Source organism: Xiphophorus maculatus, chromosome 19 (genome assembly GCF_002775205.1).
Source record: "Xiphophorus maculatus strain JP 163 A chromosome 19, X_maculatus-5.0-male, whole genome shotgun sequence".
Taxonomy (NCBI): domain Eukaryota; kingdom Metazoa; phylum Chordata; class Actinopteri; order Cyprinodontiformes; family Poeciliidae; genus Xiphophorus; species Xiphophorus maculatus.
Window position 1 is genome coordinate 2016058 of NC_036461.1, and position 26896 is coordinate 2042953.

The 26896-nt window shown below is 38.1% G+C and overlaps 1 protein-coding gene across 2 annotated transcripts in view; it reads left to right on the forward strand.

Moving 5' to 3' along the window:
• Window positions 1–6191: 6191 nt before the first annotated feature.
• LOC111612245 overlaps window positions 6192–26896 on the forward strand; it is an 85894-nt gene continuing 65189 nt past the window's right edge. For both annotated transcript variants that reach the window (XM_023352768.1, XM_023352769.1), the window contains exon 1: window positions 6192–6443. The gene's annotated coding sequence lies outside the window, so the exon portion shown is untranslated. The remainder of the gene's footprint in view (window positions 6444–26896) is intronic.

Genomic DNA, 26896 nt, shown 5'->3' on the forward strand with positions numbered 1-26896 from the left:
ATGGGCACTGCGCCGTTACCTAGCAACCACCGTGGAATTCTGCAACCCAAGCTGAGCTCCAGCACGTTTGGTCAGCTGGTTTTACCAATGTATGCGCTGTACAATGTACAATCCTAAACTGTTCAAGGAACCATAACAGGTTAGATTTGTTTAACTCTATAAGAAACAGAGAAGGTTTAATATTCTGCACAATAAACACTAAATATAGCTGCTGATTTTTGTATTACAAACAAATTTAAATGGATGCAAAAGGTTGGTTCTACCACAGCAAGCCATAAACTGGTGCAAGATTCTCACACCACAAAAAAACTTTAATATAAATATAAGGTTTCCAGTATTTACTCAAAACTATAAAAGAAAATGATTTCATTTAAATACAACTGCTGCTAAAATAACTAAACATGGAAATAAATACAGCTCTATTAAAGCCTTTATTTGCTGTTACTTTGAATATGATAAGTAGATTTAAGTGCAAAACTGAAATGAAACCTTTCAGTAATTTTCTACAAAAGATTATTCCTAAAGTTATTCCAGTCTGTTTAAACGCATTCTTTAAATTCTTAGAAGTTTTCATTAAAACTTTGCATTCAAGTCTCCATTGTGCAGAGCAAATCAGAGGTTATGTTTTGTATTTACAAATCAGCACTTTCAAGCGCGTCAGCAGTGAGGACATAGGCAGTATTATGTGGGCTGTGTGGGAGGAACTGGCGCTCCGGCGAGGTCAGAAGTCCAACTTATGACCGTCACATTGTCGGCATTCTTAAGCTGGCACAGACAAAGCCCTTTGTTCTCCAGAAAACACCCACCGCTCTGGCTATGCTGGTAAACGGGTGAAAGTTCCTGAAGTCTGATCCGTGCGCATGAATTTGTTGGATGAATGACAGCCGGGATGTTTGTGAGGATCCCCATGTGACCGTTGGCTTCAGGAATCATGATGGAGCCGTGAGTCACTGCGTCGTGAGTCAGTGACCTCCTGAAATTACATCGAATGACTCAGAAAGAAGAAAGCACCCTCCACACTTACCGGCACCCCTGGCACAGACGTGTAAAACATAAAATCTGTTTTGCAGAGGCGTATTCTCATAGTGAGAATTTCCCAAGTTTAGAAACATAATTTATGTTGCACTTCTTTGATTCCTCTTTTGTTGGTACTTTCACCTGATAGTCTGGTAGACTCGGTTTGCTTGGGACCAAAATGGCTACATTTGTTACATTTTCAGCTGCTGCGGTTTGCTTAAACCAAACCCTTTGAGCAACCTGTTCCCCTCCACGCCTTTGGGGGCGCTGCACCAAAAACCACTGAAAGAAACAACATATTAACCTCTGAAGACACTGAGCGCAACTTCCTTCTTTACAAAACTGAAAATAAATGGAGTGGTCTCAGATTGTAGCAATTGGAGAATTTCTCTTTGTTTTGGTAAGATACCTTGAGCCATTTATCCCGCTGGGAGGATTTTTGTTTTCGTTGTATTTACCCAGAATGCCCTGCGCTGTAGTCCACTTCCTGCTTTATGAGCGGTCTCCGGTCTGCTTGGTGGTCACATATACATTCGAAAGGCACCAGAGTTCACTTCAACTGAACCCAGAATGAGGTTTGTAGCACCAGAGTTTGTATTTTTTGGTTCAATTAAGCGTTCACTCCTCCCCGAACAAACCGGACTTTCTAGACAAACGGACTGGAGTTGGATTAACGCAACTGAACAGGAGAACACTGAGCGTAAATTTACACCAGCCCTGTTTAGTCCACTTTAAGGAAACTGAAGTTTGCTTGACTAGAAAGTCAACTTTGCTTGAACACATAATCACCAAAAATATGAACTCTGGTCTGCCAGTGCAAGGCATTCTGGGTAAATACAACCAAAACAAACATGCTAGCCTAGCGCTGGCAGGAGAAATAGGTGGAGAACTTTTGCCAAAGAAAAAAGAGAAATCCTACAACCTGTAAAAAAGGAAGTTGCTCTCAGTGTCTTCAGAGGCTTTTGTGTTGTTTCCTTAAGTGGTTATTGGTGCAGCGCCCCCACAGGTGAGGAGGGGAACAGGTTGGCTTGATTCAGCAGAGAGAAGGAGAACCACAGCAGCTGGAGATGGAGCAGATGGTGAAGTTTTGGTTCAAACTGAATTGAGTCTACTCGACTATTACTTGGGAAAACACATTTGAAGCTTTTTGCTCAATTAATAAAGTCTCATTAATTAATTAAACTGCAATTTAAGAGTCATTTTTGACGTATTTCACTTGACAATTTGTATTGAAGATTTTGACTATGGCACTTGACAACATGTAATGTCTATTACTGGTTTTCATAATTGCTGATGATGTGTTTATGTTGTTTTGATCATGTAAAGCTCTTTGAACCTTCTTGTTGCTGAAATGTGCTATAGAAATCAACTTGATTAAAGTATTGATCATGGTTAAATTCTGATCTCCTGAGATCTTTGGTTTGGCAGAGATTGTCTCTGTTCTCTGTGTTTCCAGTGAACAGTCAGCCTTGCTCTCTGCTCGATATTGAATAAAAGTGCATGAATAACCTGAGAGAAGGAGGTGGTGTGAGTACGAGGGGCGGGGGGACAGAAATGGAGCTGTAACACGCTGCGAACATGAACAAGCTGACCTGAATGGCTGCTGGTATTCTGATTTCCCCCAGGAGCTCCTCTCTGGCCTGCGCCTGTGTTTTAGATTCCAGAGGGAGGCCATTAATGCTCAGCTGCCGACCTGATCCATATGTATGGCTGGCTGTTCGTTCTGTTCGGCTCCTGCCTCCCTGGCTGCTTACCTGGCAGTCTGAAAGCCCTAAATTAGTTCCCTCAGAGATAGAAATAGAAAAGCAGAGACGGTGAGGACAAAGGACAGCCGAGATTGTTTTACAAGATGCTTTCATGTCTCAGAAGAACTGTAAAAAACTCAGTCTGCAGATGGAGGACCTGTTGGAAATCAACTACAATACTCTGGATTTAAATCATATAAAACTAGTCAGTAGGAGGAAAATATATTTTGTGGTGGTTGTAAAGTGATGCAGTAAAAATTACCAGAATAATTTGGGTTATTTAGCCGGTTATAAGACGAAAAATATAGGTGTTAATTTTTTTAAAGATATATTTTGACCATGTTCATTCATTTATAAATGGCACATTTTCAAACTAAATATTTAGTTTACAACCTAAATATTTATCACTCTATAAATTATTAAAACGGAATAGCTCTTTACCGTTTGATATTCCATTTCCATTTATAGAAAATTAAATTTCTTATTAGCTAAGTATTGATTAGCTAGAAATACTGAAATTTCACCCTGTCATCCTGGCACAAAAACAAATATTTTTTTTATTGCTGTGTTTCCATGTAGCCAACTTGTTTTCGTCATTGCAGTTTGCGTATATTTTAAAATATATATATATATATATATATAATTTAAAGGACTTTGCTAAATAAGTAAAGATTGATTTGTGGACAGAGGTTAGGAAAAGGCCTTAAATACTTAGCAAATATTTAGTTAGTACAGAGCTAAATACTTAACTTGGTTACTAAATATTTTGGAGTTAAATAGCGTATTCACTAAATATTAAGGTAAACCAGTGAAAGAAATGCTGCCATTTTAATAGCCTTATTAATCCAGTTCAGTAATAAATCTGTCAGTAAAATTGTTGTTTTACTAAGGTAGGTTTGATTGCCTTAATTATCCGTCATTTAGCACTAATACTATAAAACTCTATCCCTTATAGGCTGTAAAACGTGTCAATCATACACATGTTCACAGGAAGAGTTCTTATTGGCTCTGTCAGGAAATGCTGACTTCTGATTGGTGAGACCGCTTAAGTCCCGCCCTGAAAATCGGCACTTCCGGGAAGAAATCCCAAGAGAGACGGAGCAGAGCCGATGTTAAGCTATGAAGAGAGAAATGGAGAATTTTGAAAGATTAAAACGTTTGAGATTTATATGTTACCTGTCTGAAGAACGGTGTGTGGTCCGACAGCCTCAGGTTCAGGACAACAACCAGAACAATAAAACATTTGGCGAAGTTTTGGTGAGTTACAGCAGCTCAGTAAAATGGCTAATAGCCGACTAGCACATGGGCGACGCCATTACTGACTGGCACTAGTTGTGCCAATTAACAGCTACTGGGTGAAACTTTTTGGGCAATTTTTGTTGTATTGCATAGGCAAATATTTTGTTTATAAATTATGCATGAGACATTTTTATGTTATTTTTTCGTTATAAAAATATACAGAAACTTTAATCTACAAAATATTGTCATGTGCTGAGTTCTTAGCACCACATCATACAAGTCATTTGCTGTTTCAGTCAAAACTTTTCATTGTCCTTTATATTCAAAATCGAATATTTTCTCTCAGTATACTTATATGATAGACATTTGTATACGTCCATCAGACATCATATATATGTTGTATATTTGTAAATGCGGTAAAGAAAAATATCAAATGTAATTCAATAAATGCGGTTCTTATACCAGCTTTTCCATTGGTCTTATTAGTAAATTGACTCTACTTGCTTATAAAAAAGAGGAAAAATAATCTTCTGATTCTCTGTAAAATGCCACCTTTAATTTAAGTCGGTCTTAATTTGTCTTTGTTGCCAGCATTAATGATGAGTCGTGTTGGTTGATGGCTGAAATCTGTTCCTGAATTAATACTTGACGTACAGTCCAACTGCCTTCGCCTGAGGGTCTACTGAGAGCCATTTTAGCCTTAGCATTAAAAATGCAGGAGCCAGAAACTAAAGTGGATGTGAAGCGTCCGGATATAGCCGGCTCTTAGAGAAACCATTTAGCACTCAGCTGGAGTCCGAAGTCATTTTCACAATTATCGCAATGCATCCTGCCAGCAGACGGAGTTTCTGCGGCCGATGGAGATCTTTCAGCTCTGAGAACAACTTTTAACTTTCACTGCCAAGATTTTAACAAGTCAGAAACTCTCTGATCACTTACTGATCATTTCTACTTTGGCTGGTTTACAATAATATGTCTTCTGATGCAGAACATTGAGAAATAGTAAACTAACATAAACCTTTAAACCACTGGAGATGATTGTACAATGTCTGAACCTTTTAGCTCTTTATCTGATTCCAATCTCAGAATTTCTTTGCCAATTTTAGTTAAATTTGTTATTGACATTCACCAATTTGCACTAATAAAGTCCAATAAAAGTTGGTGCAAAGATGATGCTCCATGTTTTTCCCTTCCAAACTGGATTGTTTTTTCTTCTGACAAATGGTCAAACAAAATAAGGATAATCCTTTCAGACAACGCTCAGGGAATACTGTAGGAATTATGCTTAATTTATTTACTTTAATCTGTACCAGGGGTCTAGTATGACAACAGTTTAATGTAGTTGATATTAAATTACTTAATTACTAATATTACAAATTTATTTTGGTGATATTGTGACTTTATTCTCATATTTCCACTTTTTTGTTATGCTACTTTATTCTTGTATTATTACAACTGTTCTGGTAATGAGTTGTATCTCATTGTGTTGTGATTATTCTTGTGACTTTATTCTCGTACGACTTTTTTTTCTCAGATGTCTTTATTTGCATTATTCATTTTCTCAGCCAATCTTAGAGTGTTTTCTAAAAACACTAATAGTTTCTAAATACTGTGTTGTAGTTTAGTAACAGTGAATTACCATACTAGGTATGTTTACTAGTAATGAGACAGCAGAAATATTATTGTACATTTTTGATTGGTTTGCATGGAGGAATGAGGAGCGAATTACTGCAGAGACATTCCTGAACCAAGTGCTGTGAGAATTAAAATGCGTATGTTCTCATCCTGGTTAAAAATAGGCGGATTTATCATTAATGTTTCTGCTGGAGCCGGGTGTAGGGGACCAAATTACATCGGCGGAGTTGGAAGTAGATGGCTGGAGATGTGATGGTGAAACCCCTGGGCCACGCTCCTTTGAGGGAGAAACAGGAGATTAGACTGGAGGTGTGAGCTTGCAGTAAGATTACATTTTCTCTCTTTGTAATGGATAAGTGCTTCTCTTCTGCTTCTGTTTCACAGCGTTCAGTTTCTCCCTCTCCATCACCACACAAACATTTAAAAAAGCACGCACACACTCCAACGCACATCTCTCGTCTCCCTGCGTCCTCCCTCACTTGATCCTTACACCTACGTGCTACAGATGGTTTCATTTTATAAGAGATAAAACCACATTTGGTGGAACTGATTAAACAGAGGGAACAACATCCCCATCTGCCATTTATTCCAATCTGAAATTGCTTGGGCAGATGCTGACATCTTTGCAGATGATTGATTCACCCCGTCTGGCCGGAGTGGAGAGGATGGATCCTCCCTGGGGCGAAGGCTCCAGCGCAGTGTCACCTCACCAGATACGGACCCTCCGCTCCTCTAGCCTCCCCCAACTCTGTATTTGTCTTCTGCAAGCTGCTGCAATCAGTGCAGGCCTTGATTGAACTTGGGCAGGTGAGTGGAGTACACTTTAATCATGACGCCAGTGCATGCCAGATTATCCCCTCTGCACGGGTGTGCAACCGGAGGAGGGGGTCTGTGGGACTGAATTAAATAGTTGCATACAAAACCCTTTATTTGTATGCAGCTTTAGTCGGCCTGGACGATAAATTGTCCTGGAAGTTATTGCGATGAATGATAATGTTGTTTTGAGACCATTTCCCCGTAATAAAATAGTAATACACTTTAAAATCTAATGGACATTTAACATTAAAACTGGAAGACATTTAAAATATCCAAACAAAACAACAAATAAAATTAATTATGAAGTCTCTGTAAGCAAAGTTGTCCTTAAAAAAAGACCAAAACACCAGACTGAAGACTTTAGTCGCCCAGTTTCTGGTAGAAATGGAGAGAGAAAAGAGAATAAACAATAAATTATGCAAATAAAAATTAGAGCTGGTTTTAATTTGTCATTAATAGATTTTTTACTTACTGAAAAAGGCCTAAGTTTTACACAATTCTAACTGAACATAATTTACGTATGAAGCTGGTGAATAAATAATTTTTTGAGGTACTAAAAGTACCCACATGACCATGATTAACAGCACTAAGACCCGCCTTCTGGCTGTGATTGGTTGTTTCTAATTAACGCTGAAAGAAGGCAGATGAACTTGTGTTTTTATTTTTTCATATCTTATGTATCGCATACTGTACTGTCACAGTACAGTGACAGTTTTAACAAATATGAAATAAAAAAATGTACGTATGTTACATAAATTAGCTATCGTTGTGGTAGCTTAGCTGATTTAAACACCTGCTCTACTGATGATCTGTCAAGAGTTGGTTTGAAGGTCTCCATTTTTTTTTATTGAACTGAAAGGCACTGAATTCTGCAGCATATCTACATGTGGAGATTGTTAGTCAAACTAGCTTAACTGAGCTACTTCACTCTCCTTTCCTTTTATGTATAAAATTTTTTTCCTGACCTTGTCTAGTTGCCATAATGTTGACAATTACTAGCAAAGGATTGTGTCCCAATATATATATATATATATATATATATATATATACAGTATATAATGCATACATTTAGGAGTTGGTGTGTTATGTTGACAACTTGGCAGCTAAAACCAATGCTAATGATGGTATGCAATAATCTTTTTGGGGTCTTGTGTGCGATGTGATGCATTCACTGACACAAACTGCTTTTGTAATTTTGTAATTATCATTTTCTGCCATTGTTTGCGTCCAGATTTACCTTTTCTGACTTCTTCTGGTGCAGAATTATGACTCATGACTCATTGCAGCGACGTAAAACTTGGGAGTGATTTAGTTCCACATATGTAAGTGAAATAGATCAGGTTTTTATTTAGGTGAGAACGTATGAAATGGGTGGCGAAAAAAGTCAGATTTAGGCAAAAAAAAAATTGGATTGTGCTGAGGATGTTTCCTTGAAATGTCACAGTTCTGCAAACTGAATCGATCGCTGAACATTGAGTCAGATTCCATCTTTATCTTTGTGATTGTTCTTTGCTGACCTGAACCGTCGTGTTCGGACTCCATCGTCTCCATGCTGTTAAAGGAATACCAATGGCTTCTTGTTTATTAGATACGCCACATTCATCTAATCGACGTTTATAGCGTCCCTCCTCTGCATCGTCTCTGCACCATCAGTTGTAAACGCTGCAGCTTTTAAAGAATGCTAAACTCTTTCTGGAAAAGTGACCATCAAAGCTATAGCAGCGTGTGAATAAGAGCGTACAGCCTCATAAAAACTGCTGAGCTGGGCACTTCAGTGCAATCAGGCGCTGGTCGCAGCTCATATACTCGTTAGATGAAAACCCAAGATGGAGGGAGAGTGATGGAGCTCCGCTGGCGGCCGCAGCAATAACTCAGCTGGGTGTGAATCACGGCGCGGAGGCCTGGAGGTGGAGGATGAATCATTAGGGTGGGGATGGAGGAGACGGAGACTCGGGGGATTTGAATCCATCAGACGGAGTTGCTTTGGCCCTCTCCAAAACCGGTCTGTCTTCCTCGTTTCTTCCCGAAGATCTTCTCTCCTCCTGTTTGTCGCTCCTCATCGAACCGCGATCACACTGAATCCGACCTGAATGCAGACTCTCTCTTCTTGCCTGAGGATATGTATTCGCTCCATCTTCCCCTCCATTCCTGCTCCAGAGTCTAACAGGAGGTCAAACTCTTTTTCACTTGTTTCAAGATTAGAAATGCTCTTAAAGGGCCAGTTGTGCCAGATAGTGCTAATCAACCCCATTAACAAGCTGTTAAAATATTATTAAATATTTGTGTCTGATGGCGTATTAGAACCATACTAAAAAAATTACAAGAATAAAGTGATAGTATTATGAGATTAGTCACACAAGAATATAGTCGAAATATTAGAAAATAGTTATAGTCAAATTTTTATTAGCGCTAAAAAATGCTGGGATAGAAAACTAAAGGAGCTGATGTAATATTGTGGTAGACAGATTAAAAACTCCTTTTAGTTGATTAATAAAATAATATTTAAGCAAACAACTGTTATCTCAAAGTTTCGATTAATGTGTCCCATATAAGAAGCTATGGCGGGCCAGATTTGGCCCCCGGACCTCAAGTTTGACATGTTTTAAACGGGATTCAGAGAAAACTTGATGAAAAAGTGAGAATAGGATGAAAATGAAAAGTGATCTGAAGTTAGTTGCTGTTTTAGCAGAATGAATGCTAAAAACACAACCTCAACCCGCTTCCTAGAACAAAAATCCATTATGAGGAGCTTCTGAGACTTTCAGCTCCCCAAGGCGTTGACTTTGGACAAGCAGAGGTTAGAAGAAAACAACCTGAAAACAGCCTTATCTCGCAACACACGGGTGTTTGTTAAGGCTCCCCATTAAGTCTCCCCCTAAAATTTGCATATTAATTGCATTTTGGCTCTACATTCCCCCTCCCTTAAAGGCTGCTGTTTATAGGTGCTTTATTTCTTTGGGAAGACGCAGACGTCCGCAGGGTGCTCACCTGCAACAGAGAACAAGAATTCAATTCTGCTGGAAATTGGTTTAACTTGAAAGTAATCAAGTTTTCAACCTCACACACCTTGATTGAAGGTCTTGGAGGACCGGCTTGCAGGTGGATTTGCTCGCTCGGTGCGTAGACTTTATGCTCAAACATCTGGAAGCGAATGTTGTGATTGATGATTTTTGCTAATGATTAGCTGTCCTGTCAGAGTCAAACAAGTTTTAACAGCAAAAATTGCCCAAATAGGGCTGAAACGATTAATCGATTAATCGTCAACTAATTTAGTAATTAACAGGAATGTAGAGATTCAAAAAATGACCATTTGCTGAAAAAACAACATATGTAGAGCAGTAATTAAACCCAATCTGTACATAAAATATGTACATTTTGCCATGTGAATATGTTTTAAAACTCCTTGAACCGCTCCTTGGCATAGTGGTTCAAATTCACTGAAGAAATGTCATGTTACTGCCCTATATTTTCTATTTAAAAGGGAATTGGATTATCTTTATATCCATATTTTAATGTATTTCTAATATTGTATAAAACGGCTTAATGGTTAAATGAAAAAGCTGTAAAATGTCATTTATCTCTATCTGAATAATTGTCAAATCGGCAGAATAATCTATTTCTAAAATAATTTAGTTGCGGCTTAAACTCGAAGACACTTCAACAAATCAAATGATGATTTTTCTTACTGGGTAACAGAAGCAAAGCTAAACAATCTGAGTGGAAAATTAAATGCCAAATACCTAAAAACTTGTCACCCTTGGTGGCAATGAGTTATTAAACCTCATTAAACAATGAATTAAATATGATTACTCACATTTTTAAGTCAAAGTATTTAGTTGCTGATAGAATTAAAAAATCACAGCAGTAGAGTTTGTCTGACTACACATAGTCAGACAAACTGACTATGTGTAGTCAGTTTCAAACATTTTGAAATGATTTAAAAACAGATGAGAAATGACTTTACAAAGTTATTTTTAAGATTGTCATGTTTGTTGTAAAACTAACAGAACATGATACTGACCGTCAAACATGGTGGTGGTTTGATAACCTGAAATATTTGAAGGGATCCCAGACTAGTTGTGGCGTCACGTAGATGAGCATGTGATACAGATGTTTTGTGCAGCTTGTCTTCTCCAGTCGTTCTAATGAAGAAAAGGAAAAACCTTTCCACCGACCGACAAAGGTTGCTGTTCATAAATGTGAAACGTGTAAAAGGACAGCAGAATGCTGCAAGATGTGGATTTTAAATCTACATCTGCGGTTGGGAGGAGCATCGTCTGCTAATGCTAGTAACTGTGTTTCCATTACAAATGTGCACAAAGCTTTGTCAATATTCTGCTAATGTTGAAAAACACAATTTTGCAATTGCTGTGTTTCTATTAAATAAAAATTGCAATTAAAATCACACGTGAAAAAGTTTGTTCACGTCATTAAAAAACAAACTGCGGCATCCTCCTGCCACTTCCTGTTGTCTTCTTTGTTGTTTCTGCCAGCAGTAACATCCAGTTGTCGCTTCCATTGCAGTTTTACGAAATACATTAATTTTGATCCGGCCGAAAACCCACCTCATCCTAGCGCAAAAGCTTTAACAAAATTGCAATGTTTGCATTAAGCATATTTATTTTCGAAATTTTATTTTGTGCATTTATTTGGTCTGTGGAAATCTTTAGTGTCTTTTGAACTCTGAGTAATGTCCAACATGTTTTAGTTCATTGAATCTGGATTTAAAGTGCTACATTCATTGACATTTTACTTCCTGCCCTCCATCTGAAACCAAAATCACGTGACTAAAAACCGACTATAGACTTTATCTGACAAACATCTATTTCAAATGTAAAAAATACTGTACTATAGTTTTCATCAATTCAAATAAATTATTGTCACATGATGTTGTCATATTTACACTGCAATGCATTTTGAGAACAGATTTTGCTTTATTACTAGAGCTAGCTGAGTTAGCTCTAGCTAACTGGGTTAGCTCTAGCTAATAAACGGTAAATGACAAACCAGTCAGGTTAGCTTGTTTCCAACAGATGTTTTGTTTCCAACGGCTGATAAAAACTTTCTAACTTTGATAAAAACATGGAAGCCTCAATCCAGCTTCCATGACCCTGACTTCTTTTTTTATTTGTAAAAAATGCATAAAACATATAAGAAAGATGTACAATTGAGTTTTTACATATCGCAAACAACTTGTAATAGGAAAATTACAAAATATTTATAGCAACAAGTTCAGCTAGTCTTTCATCCATTTAAATAAATAAGGCAGAGAAGTAAAAGTTTTCACAAACAAAAACTTGTTTTCCAAACTAAACAGCAGTACAGAGAGTCAGATGGCTACTTTCAACTTTTCCTCTTCCCCCAGCAGCTATTCTCACTTAGCTCCAGCTCTGTACGTTTTTTATATTGTGAATTGTGCCTGCTGCTTAGACATTTCCCTGTGATTTGGCAGCTTTTTCAACAAATGTTTGAAAAGATGTGAAAGTTTTAATGACTGGATTGAGCGGGGGATAAAGGAACAGCTGGAGATCCGGCAGTGTAGTGGCTATTTTTATCCAGCAGAGGTAAACTCAAGCTGTCTTATTTGAAAACCATCACTGCAATTTCATCCATACTTAAGAATAACAGGTGACTGAGCATCCGTGCTTCCTTATTTCCAAAACAATGTGGCCATATGGGTGTTTTTCCTTTCAGACGGATTCGCTGAACGCCACTCTGTATGTGTAATATCACATTATGCAGAACCGGTTTATTTATTATTTTCAAGATAATAGTTTCATTTCAGAGATAATGAGTCACTGGATTTTTTTCCCCACAGGCATGGCTGCACCAGTTAATGGAAAACACCAAAACAGTGAAGTAGTCATTATTCTGATTACCTCCATCTCTAGAAACAATGTTTGTGACAATCATTTCTGAGCACAATTATTACACTTGTGCGCTAAAGCTAGATTCCAGCACAGGAAATGCTTTTATTTCCATTTACTGGAATGGTTCTCCTCTCCCACATCCAAATCTAATGATCTGCACTCGGCTCAACGGACTAACTCGGTTCCGCCGTATTGATTTCCTTTGTGCTGCAGATTGATCTGTGCACAGCTACAGCTCAATATGTCGCTGCTGCTGTGCAACATTTTCACGACAGAAAGCAGAAGCAACATTATTCTCTTCACAACGTAGAGATGTGGTTAATCAGATTCAGGTTTCTGATGTTTCTGCTCTTTAACGCCCAACTTTTTGTGGTTCGTTTTATGGAAGCAGCTGTTTGTTAACAAGATTATCCTTCAATCTAGAGAGCAAAACAAGATTACATCTCCTCTCTGAGCTGCAGGATGATTTGTTTTATTTGCAAAAGCAGGAAAATATTGGGTGTGTCAGATGCATAATTGTATAAATTGACAGATTCATGGTCTAGTTTTGCAGACCCATAAACGGATGATATTGGCTGCTGAAGTGGCTACAAGCACTGCGGTTTGATGTTTTTTGAAGATTTAATTTTTGAAAAGTTTGGATTTCTTTCCACCAATCCTTTGGGGTTCCATATTCAGCCGGCCATCTTGCTTTACAGCCTCTAATTATTTGGATTTTCAATTCTTGAATTTTAAAGATCTTTTATCCCACACCTCGTATGTCAACAACTTTTCAGAATATCAGGCTCTTCATGAGGGGCTCCAAGTTTTCTATAACGGATTTACCAAGAACAATGTCGTCTACTGTTTTGTGTTTTCTTCATCCTCCTCCTCCTCCTCTCTCATTAGCCTCAGTGAAAACACAGCATCACCAAACTACACCCCTCCACAAAATCTGCTTTAAAGGTGGAAACACATTCAAATTACAACCCGTTTGTTTCCATTGGGCCATTCACTGACTCCTGCCGTGTTTGTCTGAATTCCCACTCTAACGCAGATTCAGACCTATACTGATGGTGAACGTAGCATTTTTCCAGCCGTTTTGACCACTGAAAGTGCGTTAAGCCGGAACCCATTTGCTCTTCGCTCACATTTATTCACCGATAATGACCAGTTTCAAAAGCCTTACCAATGTAACGACACAAATTAACAGGCGCCGGTCTTCACCTAGTGACCCCAGCCGTTACCTAGCAACCCAAGCAGAATTTCATCCGTTACCTAGCAACCCAAGCTGAGCACCAGCAGGTTTGGTCAGCTGGTTTTGTGCTTTCCTGCCACCACTTGCTGCATTCTTGTTGGTTGTGCAGGAAGCTCCATTTATTCTTTTCAAAGATGTACGGTTGTATAAATTTGCATCTATTGGAAGCCATTGTCACATGCAAGTCTAAATGTTGAGTTGGCTGCAGCGTATTTTGATTTAAAGTGACAGAACGCCCTAAAACAGCTCATCCTGAAAGGAGCAGACTAACATTTTACCTAAGAATGATTTTGTGCAGATGTTTTGTATAGACCGGAGAGGGATCCGAACATGTTAAAGAAGCATAATAGGTCACCTCTACATGTCAGGAACAGCATAGAAAGATGCGGTAGAAGTGTCCGGCTCGTGCATGCATGCCTGTGCATGTGTCTGCAGGATGCTTCTGTGTGGAAATGTCTGCCTAATGTCTTCTGAGGGGTTCGGTAGGCACACGATGGGACACTCTCCCGCAGATGCAATTAGACTAAATGGGATTATGCCTATCACATTTCAGACAGGCCGGCCCCAAAGCCACCTGGGGGAAGGCGTGATGGTTACAGGGGCGATGAGCAGGGATAGAGGAAAGGGAAAGTGTGGGGGGAGGAAAATCCTAAAATATCATCTTTTAGCAGCTGGGACACAGATGCAATGCTTAAATGTTTGGGTCTCTAATGCACTTAAAGATATAACAGTAGATGAGATAAATTAAGGTTTGTATGTTCATTTTTCAGCCTGCAGTGGTGTCCGTTCTGTGTGATGTACTGTAGCATCCCCCGCTCTGGAATCAGGCTGAATGTCAGCATCAATAAAGAAAGTGAGGGTGGGGAGGCTGACATTTTCACACTGAGTGATCGTGCTCATTGATTCCCCCCTCTACTGAACTCTGAGGTCAGACGGTTCAGGAGATACGACGGAGAATTAGGGCCAGACTAGGAAAGAAAATAAAAATGAGAATAAAGTCATATTCTTGGTTCGGTTTAAGTGAACTCTGGTTCGGTTCGAATGCGTATGCTAATGCTAAGCGGACCAGAGACTGCTCCAAAAGCAGGAATTGGACTACAACGCAAGGCATTCTGGGTAAATACAACCAACAAATGTGCTAGCCTAGCGCTAGCAGGAGAAATGACTCCTGGTTCTTAGCATCTAACCCCTACAATCTGACACCTAAACATTGTTGTTTCCATTTCATGAAGAAAAGTTGCGCTCAGTGAAACACCTCTGAAGACGTTCAGAGGTGTTTTGTGGTTTTTGTTGCAGCGCCTCCACAGGTGAGGAGAGGAACAGGTTTGGTTGGAAATGGAGCAAATGTAATTTTAATCATCAAACTGATTTCACTAGGTTTTCTTTATGGGTATCAGAGTCAAGATTAACACAAATACACAGCACACTTTTCAGAAATGTAAAGATGGTGTAATTCTTCCACTTCACAGTCTTGTGTTTTATTTTGTTAGTCTGTCACATAAAATATAGTAATATAGATTTAAGTTCTCTGACAAACCTTTTCGTGCTACTTTTATCAAATCCACAGGTAAAACTATAATGGCGTAGCAGAACTAGTGAAGATTTAAAAAAGGGAGTAAATTTCCCTCCAAAAAAATCTGAAATTTTAAGGTTGTCTCAAAAATTTTCTTAGATATGTGCTAGAAAAATTCAACTTTTTAAACGTCAGAAATTTTCTCAGAAACAGACATAAAAAATTGAGTGTGAAAAGTTGAAAATTTTTGACTTTCAAAAAAGATTTTGTATTAAATTAAGGATTTCTTTTTTTTTTTGTGGAAATGTAGCGTCTTATTCTACCTTCAGTTGCCCTAATACGCCATCGTACAAAATGCACAAACATATTGATCCTCATTGTTTATTTGCTTTAATAAAGTCTCTCAGCATCACAGGTAAAAATGCACCAAATGTTTATCTCATGAATTATTCTGATCAGATTCTAATGTCACTGGATTGTTTCCTTGCGTTATTAGCATCACTGCAGGCCCACAGCAGAACGTTTGCATGTCAAAGTAAGTAAATAACCGTGTAGATGCAACCAGACATGGCGTAATGAAGAGGAATTAAACGTTCTGAGGTAAAACTGAACGTCCTGCTCCTGAGATCTGAGCCTTAGCGGGGGTAAACGGGAGCTGTGATAGGATACGGCCCATTAATTATTGAATCTGCTGACGTAAAGACAAATGGCGTTGTTCTGGCCCTCACCGGAGCCCGTGACTTTTACAAGGCCAGCTGGACGTAGCCTCAGCAGTTCTACAGTTACACCTCTAACTCAGGTTTAAAAGATGTGCTGTTTTATTAGCAGCGTTTCCTCGGCCCATCTGCAATATGACAGACGTTAGATTAAAGAGCTGGAATAAAATTGCTCTGCGCTCGGCTCATTTATATGGCTGCAGAAACTGAAACGCAGATGGAGAAACTCCTCGCAGCTTTGCTGCTTTGGGAAGCTGAGTGGATGAAGGTGCAGAAGTATTCACTCTGTTAAGGGGGCAGTGTTATGTCAAATTGACTTTTGTGATTTATGGAGAGCTGCTTTGATATTTTCATGCATGTTTGAGAAATCCTTCAATCTGCATGGGAACCATTCAGCTGCAAAACGCCTGGGTGGATCTAGCTCCGCCTTCGAGGACAAAGTTCTGCCTCGGAGCTGCAGCCTCACAGAGCAGCTCCTTCAGACTAGCCAGCAGCAATTAGCAAAAACCTGGTGGGACTGCTCTGTTCATTACAGGAGCTACTGCTCAGTGAAACGCTGGTAAAAATGTTGTTAGTGTTAATAGAGCAGCCATGTTGGGAGGACTTCCTGAAAGTGGAGTTTCCTAAAAAAATATATATATATACTTATGATATGTTTGAAAAGTCGAAAATTCCAAAAGATCTAGAACATTTCTCAAAACTCTGAAATTTTAAGATTGGTTTAAAATTTTCTTAGTTTTTCTCACAAATTAACTTTTCAAACTCTTTTGAGAGTAATTAGAAAAAACCTTGAAAATTAAAGAAATAACATTTTGGCAGAAACTTATTACTCATTTTCAAAAGTTTTCTACTTTTGAAAATTTTTTTTTTTCCTATAAAATTGAGATAACCTCAAAATTTCCGAGTTGTTTTCTTGCAAATGTTATATTAAGCTCAGATATTTACTAGAAAAAAACTTGGAAATCTAAAAAATGTTTACTTTTATTTTTTTCCTCAGATTTGTGTGTCGTGATGAATTCCTGAAGAAGTTGTTTCAGGAAGAAACTAAAGACAGAAATTTCTACGTTTTTTTTCTAGAAGATCTCTCAACATTTATGATTTTTTTTCTGGGCTGGAATTTTCTCCTTTTTTAAAAAACTTTTTATCAATGCATTAGGGTTTAGTTTTATTTTTCATGTCTGAGCCTTAATAAAATGAACTCAGTACTAATGACTCTTGTTTGCTGTGCGCTTAATAAATCCCTCTGCAGCTGGCAACCTTTAATAAAAAAGCTGCAACATCAGAGGAAAATGAACCCACTTCTGGTCACTTTTGCTTCTTCTGATATCCTGCATAAATTGGTCTCTGAAGAATCGAGCAGGGACCGAATGTCACTAATTTAAATTACCGAACAACTGGTTGGCACATACTGAGTATTATCTGCTCAGATGTTGCGAGGCTCTGAAGGCGGGTCCAACTTAAGCAAGAATAATCGCACCATTTATCAGTCCAGCGTGTGGTGAGGAGCCACAGAGGGCATTCTGAGTCCTGCGCTGTTTTCCTCTCCGTCCGCCAGCGTCTTATCGCCTCCTTCCCTTATATTTTATGTCGTTAGTGGCTCTCCCTGTAGACGCTGCCAGCTGCTGCGCCGGCCTTCTGGAAAAGAGGCTGGCAATTAGACCTTGTGCTTAAAACAAGGTGAGTCAAGACCTTTTAATGGAGCTATTTCTGCGCTCCCTGCACACGTGGCCACTCACGTTTCTGCTGCGCCAGAGAACCAAAACACTTGAGATGCAGCCATTAAACCCGCTGTAAAAATGCAATGATTTAACAGTTTTGATTTAATCGGTTCATTTTTAAATCATTCTTTAAACTTTAACTTTTACTCTGTGCTTTACTGATTTTCAATGTGAAAACATTCAGCAGCTTACAGATTTCTGCTTCAAACTAGTAAATTTTTATGTTCTAACAATTTTTTTTATCAAGATAAAAACCCACCGAGGTTAAAAACTTATTTTCCAGTGGAGTCTATGCCAAGAGGCATTAACAGATGCAACAAATCAAAACAGCAGTTTTTTAAGGGCAAGTTAATACATTCAGGTGAAGAAAGCTTTCATAAGCCATGATGGAGTTTTAGGGCCAGGAAAAGAAATGTATACATTTAAATTACAATAATAAAGTCAAAATATTATGAGGAAGAATGAAGTTGTAATATTGCCATAATAAAGTTTACTAACACAAGAAAGTCAGAATACAAAAATAAAGTATTACAAAGTCAAAATGAGAATAAAGTTGAACAATAAAATCAGGATATGAGTATAAAATTCATTTACCAGGAACAGTAATGACAAAGTTGAAATGATGAGAATAAACTTGGAATACCAGAATAAAAGTGTAATAAGTTAAAGTTATAAGATAAGAATAATTGACTTGAAAAGTCAAAATTAGCTTGGAAGAAAAACCAGAAAATTTGAGAGTAATTTCATATATTTTCAAGTTTCTCTAGAAAATCTGAGTTTGGAAAGTCAAAAATCTGCTAGAAAAAAATCTTACATATTTAGATTAAGCTCAAGTTTTCAACAGTAAACTTTGAAGTTTATGAGTTTAGAAAATGAAATTTGCTTGAAAAATCTCAGAAAATTAGATTATTTTAAGAAATACTCAAGAAGACAAAAATGAATGTCTTGTTTGAAAAGCCAAACATTTGCTAAAAATAAAAAAATCTCAAATCTTCTAGAAAATCTTGGAAGTTTCTGAGTTTTAAAAGTCAAATTTACATGAAAAAAACCTGAATTTTTGAAACTCGAATTTCCAAGAATGTTCCTGTTAATGGACTAAACAATTTAGAACTTTGCAATGTACCTAGGTTATTTTTTAATCTTATATTGAGATTTATTTGACGTTTAGATGAAACCTGTTTTCACGGCGCTGTTTGCTCTGTACAGCTTTAGCGCTGCAGCTCCTCCATGATTATCTCTGTTTTTGGCTTTTTATCTGCAAGGATGAGGTTAACTTTCTAATTCCATCCCAGCCTCTCGTCTCTCCGCTCAGACCTTGATAAGACAGAAGAGGAAAGGCTGTCTGTGTTTAGACTGCTGCACCTTGTTTCCTTGGACCTCACCCAGCAAACCTTGAATCTATTCAGCAACAAACATAAACCAATGAAGGCACTGACAGCAATGCTGTCTCCACTCATCTTTTTCTCTATTTCACCCAGAAAAACCTAAATATGCTGAGTTTATGAACGAATAATTTATTTATTGGCCATATTTCACAATTATAGTTATAAACATATAAATTACAGAAAACAAAAAAGGATTAAAATTTAAGACATATAGTGAAAACATGAAGGAACTAAAATATTAAAGTTACTTTAAACACAAAGAAACTGCTTTAAATTTAATGAATACTTTGAAATGACTCTATAAACTCTGTTAATAATCTAGAAGCTGTATGACCAAATGCTTCAGTTTGGAAATACAGCTGCTAACATACAGTTTGTGTATGTCAGCATACACAATTATAACTGTTAAACATTTTGTTTTTACATGTAAAACATGTTTCTATGGCTATAAGTGTTAATATTTTAGTAATCCCAAGATTCATTCTTTCAAATTTTCTTTTAAGTATTAAACTGTGTTGTTTTTTTTACCAGCCTGTTTAGCGATATCACTGTTGCTAAGCAACAGGACATAAATCTAATTGCAGCAACAACTTCCGGTCTTCGCGGCCGTTTCATACACCTGCTCCACTATTGGCTGCATCAGGAAATGCAGATTTGTGATTGGCCGAGGAGAGTTAAGTTCCGCCCACGAAGTAGCACCAGATGCAGAATGAGAGACGTAGCCCAGATAAAAGCCATGCATAAAAGTTATAATAATCTGACTGAATTGTGGATTTTTCTCCACATTATGTATCTGAAAACATTTTGTGAAGATGATGTTCCAGCCTGGATGATCGGAGCGCAGAAAAACCGGAGTTTTGAGACTTTTTGGCGTCTCGGTGAGTTGGCATCGTTGATATGAGGCGGCTAATGGCTGACAGCTAAACAAAACCACATACAGCTTGTTTTAAAAGCTCATTTGAATTGTTCTGAGCGCCATTTTATTGAAAGTAGTCTGAAATTGTATTTGTTGTTTTAATCTTTAATTTGAAGCTGTATATTACTATTTTGAGTTTCGCATCTAGTATTTTCCTGCCATTTTGTACACTGATGCTGAAAAATACTAATGGGAGAATAAAACCTGTATTGTTTATTTGACTGAAAAAGTACATTTACATACAAAATTAATATAATTTAAATTACGATTTAAAAATTTTTATTTGTTGAAAATACAACAGTAATTTATGGTTAAAATGTGTTTTAATTCTTTTATAAAGTGATAAATGCAATGATAAACATTGTGCAGTGATGAATTAACTGTTGTTTTTCAATATTAATTTTTGTGTTAGTGTAATGTACTTTAGGGACATTGATTTTTGAGTGGTAGATAATAATAGCTGTGTTTTGTACTGGTTATATGTTTTTGAGAATCCTGAAAACCAGTTAGATTTGGTGGTGAATAAGATCAGCTGAAAATTTAACAGAAAATTACAAGGGATCAAGTACTAAACCTTGGGGGACACCACAGGTTAAAGAAACCTTTACAGTTATCGAGCCAAATATACCAGAGGATTTGGCCTATTGAATAAAATTATTTTGTCCACAGTGAAAACCTGCACAAAGATCATTGTATAACGTTTAAAAAGAGCAATTTCAGTTGAGCGCTTTGCTGAAAACCAAAGTGGAAGGAACCAGAAACAGGCATTTAAAACAGCCTCTTACCAAAAATATGCTAATAATAGATGGCAGCTTTTAAATTGTATGCTAGTTGCAAACAAACAGTGAAAACCTCATGCTGTTTCCTGTGTTTTTAACGTAATTTCTGTTTCAAATGAATCCCTTTCCGCAGTGGTTTGACAGCAAAATATTTGAGCAATGGGCTTTTTTAAGGAGTGGCAGCAAGCGAGAAAACCAATGTTATCTTAGAGAAGAGAAGAAGCCTGCCAGGACCTTCATCAAGCTGTGAATGTTTAATCCTCAGAGCAGACCGGAGAGATTCACACTCGTCCATACATGGTGACAGACGTAAAGACCACCTGACCCCGACTCCGACCGGCTGATTTGGTCAGGCAGCCATCTGAGGACTGGCTATATGATAAATGACAGCCTCCAACCTGACCAATCTAAATACATGAGCTTGGCTCAATCTTTCCCCAAACCAGGTGCCAGTCTGTAAAATAGCCTCACTATAGCAGGAACCATACAGTTTCCTGCTATATTCTGCCTAAAAATAACCATGTGAACAGAAGGGGAATTAAATAGTTTAGTGTTCTGCTTCTTCAGTTATAAAATTAGAAGCATGATGATTCCCTTAGCAACAAATCTTAATGTTTCTTCTGAATTTATTATTGGGGCCTGCCATGCAAAGCAATGGCAGGAACCTATTACTATTGTCGGAGAGAAGCGTCTCTTTAATCTTTATTTTTCTTCCGTAACCGTTAATGCGGCTCGTACCGCTGGGTGCACACCTACAAATGAGGTATCAAAACGTGCAGAAAATTCACGCCATTGGAGCTATTACTTTTGGTGGGATTTGGGCTTAACGTGGCGACATAATTCGCAAAAAACTACGAAAAAAACCCCATTATAAGTCAATGGGAAAAATCCTAGAAATACCCTATTTGAGGATTTTCTGTGTCGTCACGAATTCACGTAGAAATGCCATTCAAATTTAATTTTGTAGATACGTCTGTGATCTCTTCGAAAGTGAAGACGGCTCGTCGATACCAGTTACGGTTTGTCCACAATTTGTCTCTAAGCGACCCAAAGTTTCTCATTTTTCCGAAAATTAGAGTGAGAGCCAGGGCCTTTAGATCTCGGCTAGAGTGAGAAATGGAGAGATTTTTTGAGCCCAAGATAATTCTGAAATCGGCATCACGCCCACAAATATCGCACGATTGGTATCAAAATCGGTCCTCACATTGATACGCATGTCTGCTCCGGTAAAATGTTTTCGAAATTTATCTAGACCGTACGGTTTTCTGTCACGGTGCTTCAGAGGAAAGTCATGCGACAGGATTTTCTAGGCTGTCTCAGGCTCTGTCACTAACAGTTCACAACTTGGTGAGAAACTTATTTACCATAGCAACGGAACTCAAGAGGCTATTGGCTGCTGATTAGGACTACAAATACGCATCACTGTAGTTCTATCTATAGTGGAACCCTCAGTCAAAATAATTTCAAAATAAAAGCCTTGAATATATTTAAATCAGATATTTGCTCTGTTGGGCAATATATAACTGATTTAACCCAATGACTGTTATACATGGTATTAGTTTGGCCCTTTGAAATGAAGTTTAACAAAAATTCCAAAATAAAAGCCTTGAATATTTTTACATGACGTAATTGCTCTTTTTGGCTTTATTTGACTTTTTCATCCAAAGCACTGTTACACATGGTATTAGTTCGGAACTTTAAAATGAAGCATACTGAAAATTTCAAAATAAAAGTCTTGAATATTTTTACATGACGTAATTGCTCTTTTTGCCTTTATTTGTCTTTTTCATCCAAAGCACTGTTACACATGGTATTAGTTTGGCCCTTTGAAATGAAGCTTAACAAAAATTTCAAAATAAAAGCCTTTCATATTTTTACATCATGTAATTGCTCTTTTTGGCTTTATTTGACTTTTTCATCCAAAGCACTGTTACACATGGTATTAGTTCGGAACTTTAAAATGAAGCATACTGAAAATTTCAAAATAAAAGCCTTTCATATTTTTACATCAACTACTTGTGTTTTGAGCATTATATAACTATTTTAACCCAAGGACTATTACGCATGGGATTAGTTTGGCCCTTTGAAATGAAGTTTAACAAAACTTCCAAAATAAAAGCCTTGACAACATTTTAAATCATACTGAATGGTGCACGTCCACCTCACTTAACGTTCTTGTGGTTCTCCGCATGCAATTGATTACGTTGCGGCGTTCTTTAGCATCGATGCTAATTTGTAGCGTGAAAACGCCGGGCCCAAACCCGACGGGCGCGCCTTGGCAGGCCCCGGCTAAATTTCTTCCGAAATTTTCTAGTTTATTGTGAACATGTAAGCAACTGTTGCATGGTAAAACTCAGTCTTAGGGAGGAGCGCTGCAGATGTCCTGGCTGGACAGCAGGGAAATAGGGGTGTGGGGGTTGTCCCGTCAGACTGTCAGTTCCTGAAACACACACACAGAAAAAAAACGTAGTCAAACCGCACATGGGATCAGTTGGACCCCACTGGACTGTGTACAGAGTAAGGATGTGTTGACACCATCCCTGTTTAGTGTGGTTTAATTGGACTCTGGTTTGTTTGTTTAGAAAGTCTTGTTTGTTTGACTTGGTGTGAATGCGTAATCGACCAGAAAAGCAAACCCTGGTCCACCTAAATGCCCCGGTCTGGGTCTGGTTGAAGTGAACTATGGTTCACTTTTAATGCATATGGGAACACCATATGCATTCAAAGTGGACTATGCATATGCAGAAGTGGACTTCAGTTCAGGGGGTTTTGAGTAAATACCACCAAAGCAAACGTGTTAGCCTAGTGCTAATAGAAGAATGGCTTGTGGTCTTTAGCCAAAGACTAAAGAGAAATCCTCCAACTGCTAAAATCTGATGCTACTCAATTTTGTTTCCATTTGGTGAAGAAGGAAGTTGTGCTCAGTGTCTTCAGAGATTTCCAAGTTATTTCCTTCAGTGGTTCTTGTTACAGCGCCCCTACAGGCGAGGAGGGGAACAAGTTGCTCATAGGGTTTGGTTGGTTACCACAGTAGGTGGAGATGGAAAAAATGTTGAAGTTCTGGTCCCAATTTAACCGAATCTACCGGACTATCAGGTGGGAAAACATATTTAGTAACTGACTGGCAGCAGATGTTTTTGACCCAACTTGTTGAATTTCTTTGTAGTTCTAGTTGTTTTTTTTTACCCCTCCAGGGGTCTTTTGTGGGCTCTAGTGTCCCTTATATGACAGCAGGCTGACAGGAAAAGGGGAAGGAGAGGGGGGAAGACATGCGGCAAATATCGTCGGGTCCGGAGTCGAACCCGCGACGGCCGCGTCGAGGACTCAAGGCCTCCAGATATGGGTCACGCTAACCGCTACGCCACCAAGGCACGCCCTTGTAGTTCTAGTTTGACTAGAATCAAAAGTAATTATCGACTATTTTCTGCATACAGATATTTTGACCTGTGTAAATAAATTGTAAGATAAATTTGCCAAAAGCTACAATTTGTTTATACCTCTTTATCTTATCACAAATTTGTGCTCACAAACACCCACGAGCTGTTTTAATATGTAAATATTTGCATGCTGCTCCATTAATAATGACCTGTAACAAATATGCTAGTAAATAAGGATAATGGCTGCTAATCTTAAGATATGTTTAATAATAAAATTAAAATGTCTGTGCATGGATGGTGTGCTGTCTGCAAAAAGCTCTCTGCCTTTTGTTCTCCAGCAGATAGAGAGCATCCGCTGCTCCACTAACAACACATAAATATGCATTAATCTGTTCTGGTTGGGCGAATTTGAAGAACTGTCAAGCATCAAATGTAAAGGTCATGCTTTGCTTGCTGTAAGGGGAAAAATCCCAGAGACCACGGTTAGGGCACCATTTGAATAAACTATGCAGGGATTTACAAGCAGTAACCTTCAGGGGGAATCACGCCCCCGTCCCCGTTATGGATGGGCTCCATCACCAACTTCACCAGGCTGAACTGAGAGGAAGCAAACGCAGCGCTGAGAGCTGCTCTAATTACCATGAATTTCACGTGTTTTTGTTCAAATAGGTTCTCAGCAAGGTTATCATAGTTCACTAAAACTGACAAAATAAACTGATTTTAACAACAACAGTAATTAATAGGGTTAAATTATAACTGGAGCTACATTGTGTGTTTATAGCATTAAAATATACTTAAATTATAGACAAAATGCTCTTTGTTTTTAGTTTGTAGTGCAAACATCTTAGTACACTTGAAGTAAGACAAAACGGTAACACTTTATTTGACGTGAATAAGACTGTCATGACACCGTCATAAACATGACATAACACCTGAACTCATGAACATGAGTAAGTCTTCATGAATATGTATGACTTGTCATAAAGTGTCATTTGGTAAATCATGAAACTTGTAATATGAAGATGACATTATTCAAAATGTCTGATTAAACTTTAGCTTTAATAACATAAAGCTACATAATTTTTAAAGTTTAATCTGTAATACTTTTATAACAACTTTATGTCAGATCATGATTTCTTGGTTAATGTCAAGTTGTCATAATCAAGACATTTTGAATAATGTCAACTTTGTATTAAAAGTGTCATGATTTACCAAATGACACTTTATGACAACAGTCATAAATATTCATGACAACTTTCTCATGTTCATGAGTTCAGGTGTTATGTCATGTTTATGACATGACAGTCTTATTCACAACCCGTTAAATAAAGTGTTTCCGACAAAACTGACTTAGAAGTAACTTTTCAACAAGATATATGAGCTTATTTTAAATCAATGGCTCCTTAATATTGATAAATAAGTACTAGTTCCTCTGGCAGATAAATTCACTTTTAACACGATATTATTTGAAATGCAGATCTTTAGGGCAACAAACGCATAAAGACACGTGATTTATATCACTAAAACAATATATTGTGAATTTATAGTGAAAGCTACGAATCAAAATCTTATCTTGATAAATTTATCACGATAAATGTTAAACAATACCTCAAATTAAAACTGTATTAGACAAGATAAACCTAAACTAATGAAAAACTTATTTTAACCCTGGTTTTTAGAGGGAGGGAAATCTTTTCTCAGTGAGTTTGTTGTATTTTCCCTGTGAGTTTGTTGTGTTTTGCGTGTAGCGCCAGCAGCCTGACCCCGCCCGTCTGCGGACCGTGACGGCCAGGCAGAGCGTGGCAGGTGGAGGTCTTTCAGGCGGAGCGAGGGGTGACCTTGCCATGTCTCCCGGTTGCCAGGTTTGTGGCTCCGCGGCGCAGACGGCCTTGGTGAGCAGAGTGCCGGTCCCGTCCTCGGTCTCAGACGCCACATGGCCGCCCCCGAGCCGTCAGCCGGCTAGCAGACGGCGGCGAGCGCCAGCCGGGTCTCCGCGGCCCGCGTCCGTGTCAGGCACAGAGAGGGCCTTCTCAGCGGGCGGCCCGGCAGCGTGTCCCCCTTTCATGGAGGAAGTGTGTAACGGCTCGTTTGCACGTGCTTTGTGTAGATTAAAGCGAGCGCCTGTCAGAGGTAATTACATGCAGAAGAGTTTATAGACTTCTGCTCAGACCAGGCTGCTACATGTGCCATGAATTCACTGTTAACTTCTTCTTGCTGGCATCCTTAAAAGCTGCAGATAATCAAATAAGAATTCATGAACTGATTGGGATTTTCTATATTTTTACATGAAATTTCACCAGCCACACCTGGTGAAATCTAAAATAAATCAATAAACGATCCATCTGATGACTTGAAGAAAATAGTTTTTCATTTTTATGGCTGTTTGAAACAACAAGTGGTGTTTTAATACTTTACCTCCCAATCAAACAGAAACACGATTTGTCATCAATATCAAAATATCGACAGTTTCTAAAGGGCAACAACAGACTCTTTATTTGAGAAATATTAATTTCAGATATTAAAACAATAAATAGAAATACTATAGGATCTGAAGTTTTTATTAAAATACTGTAACACGAACGTCGCCATGTTGTTTGTGCTACAACGTATACTTGCTAGGTGGCGTATGCTAGGTGCTAATGTGCTAGCTCTGTCCTACAAAAAACAAGCCACAAGCTTAGAACTAGCTAACGCCTTGTCCCTATTAAACTTGTAAACAGGGTAAGTATGTTACAACTATTACTTGATTACAATGTTTGAGTTCTCTACCCACCTCTCTGTAATACTGAGATAAATGTCAGTGATATTTACTGTCGTAATTACTGCCAAATTAGCAAAAGTAGCTTAGCTATGTAGCTTTTTACTACAAGCTAAAACGGACCTGTAGCCTGTGTGTTTATAGTTCCATGTACTGACTCTGCCAGTCACCAGAA